Source organism: Myodes glareolus, chromosome 3 (genome assembly GCF_982192425.1).
Source record: "Myodes glareolus chromosome 3, mMyoGla1.1, whole genome shotgun sequence".
Lineage (NCBI taxonomy): Eukaryota > Metazoa > Chordata > Mammalia > Rodentia > Cricetidae > Myodes > Myodes glareolus.
The window spans coordinates 19,091,122-19,093,262 of NC_142028.1; the positions used below are offsets into that span (position 1 = coordinate 19,091,122).

Here is a 2,141-nt window from a genome sequence, read left to right on the forward strand (position 1 = left end):
GCTGTCTCTAGAATTGTTTCCTTAGGTAAAGTTAACATAGTGCTTTCAATTGTAGTTCTTCTGGGTTCAGATAATGAGCATGTGAAGATGGGTGTCCCCTGGTGTAAGAGATCCTTGTACCATCTGGTGTGCCAATAGCCTCAGATGTTTTGTTTGTTCAAGGTGGCTAAGATCTCTAATCCTACATTTCCTTACCTGAAAAGGAGAGATAGAAATTTGCTTTGGTGATACACAGGGTTTTTGTTTTCTCTTTTCTTGTTCTATTATTTTAAGAATATTTTCAGGGGCTGGAGAGATGGCTCAGGGGTTAAGAGCATTGCCTGCTCTTCCAAAGGTCCTGAGTTCAATTCCCAGCAACCACATGGTGGCTCACAACCATCTGTAATGAGGTCTGGTGCCCTCTTCTGGCCTGTAGACATACACACAGAAAGAATAATGTATACATAATAAATAAATATTTTTTTTAAAAAAGAATATTTTCATTAATTCTTTGACATTTCATGCAATGTATTTAGAACAAATTATCTCAATTCTCCAACTACTCCCATAACTGTAAACTAGTAAAAACCAATGCATATAAGTATGTCTTTATTTTGATGACAGCATGTGAAAATTCAGTGTTTCTTCCACATCTACAAAATAGACTTCATGGTACCCTTTAAAAGCACATAATATCTGAATGAATTCTAACCTAACAGACTTCGAAGTTCTACACTTTTGGGCAAAAAGTTATGCATCAAATAAGTAGTGAATTGATATTTAATTGGCACCGTGTATTGGGCTCATGAGAGTGAATGCTATGAGAATTCATGAATTTCATAGCATTTTAGAGGACTGATTAACACATCTTCCTTAGTGACAATGAGTCATATTCTACATGTCACATTAACATATTTTTAAGTGTGGAATTCATAGTAGGAAACCTATGATGTGCATTTATGGCACTGGTGAACATCATGGGCTGGGTCAAGAGAAGAAAGATCTTTTCGGTGGATCAGATCCTCAGTGCTCTGGCCATCTCCAAATTCACTCTGCTCTGGTCATTAATTGCATGTTTATTGGTTTCTTCCATCTATGCAACTTTAATAATATCTGGAAAAGTGATGAGAATTATCAAAATTTCCTGGACAGTAACCAATCATTTCACCATCTGGTTTGCTACATGTCTCAGAATCTTTTATTTTCTCAAGATAGCTAATTTTTCAAGCTATATTCACACTCATCCCATTCACTGTGTCTCTGACATTGTGAATGTTTCCCCTGCTCATTTTCTCCCTGTGGAGACATCTGAAGAACATGGAGCACAACGCCAAAGGCTCCAGAGATGTCAGCACCACAGACCACATAAAGGCCTTGAAAACTGTGGTCACCTTCCTGTTACTGTATATGATTTTCTTTCTATCTCTTCTTTCACTATGCTGGAATGCTGACTTTAAGCATAGCAGTCACATAATGTTGTTTTCACAGATAATGGGAATTGCTTTCCCCTCAGTCCATTCATGTGTCCTGATCCTAGCGAACAGGAAGCTGAATCAATCCTTGCTTTCTGTGATGTGTTGGATGAGGTGCAGGCTCAAAGAAACAAAACAGTATTTTACATAAACGTATTGGGGATCAGCTTCCATATTCTAAAAAAAAAAAAACCAATTCATAGTTGTCATGTGTTAGAGATGATCAGGGTGGAGATCCTCTTTCAGATGAAAGGTTTACTAGACAAGCAGATAGTGTGGAGGTTTCTATTCAGATGGGAGACCCCACAAGCAAGGACAAAAACATGGGTAATATCTATCTCATTACAACAGGGCTAATTATTTTCCTTCTAAGCATGTCAGGAATGGAGAATTATTCCATGGATGTGTGGATGTGAGATTAGCTGACACCATGTTACTAAGTAGACAGGGACATTATGCTTTCCTGGATTTCTGGCTAAGTATGTAACACAGAATGACATTCCTGGAAAAAGGAGTTCACTGAGAATATTAATATGTGATGTACCAGTTGCTACTTGTTTGTCCTGCACATCTTCTAGGGTGTTACTAAAGGACTATTCCCAGGAGATGGGGCATACTGGGCTCTTGTGAGAGCTGTGATGAGAGAAAGACAGCCTGTAGAGTGCATTCCTCACATCTGATTTTCAGGAG

General features: G+C 38.3%; 1 pseudogene; it reads left to right on the forward strand.

Moving 5' to 3' along the window:
- Positions 1-858: 858 nt before the first annotated feature.
- LOC146895322 (taste receptor type 2 member 140-like) lies at positions 859-1,602 on the forward strand (annotated as a pseudogene).
- The last annotated feature ends 539 nt before the right edge of the window (positions 1,603-2,141 follow it).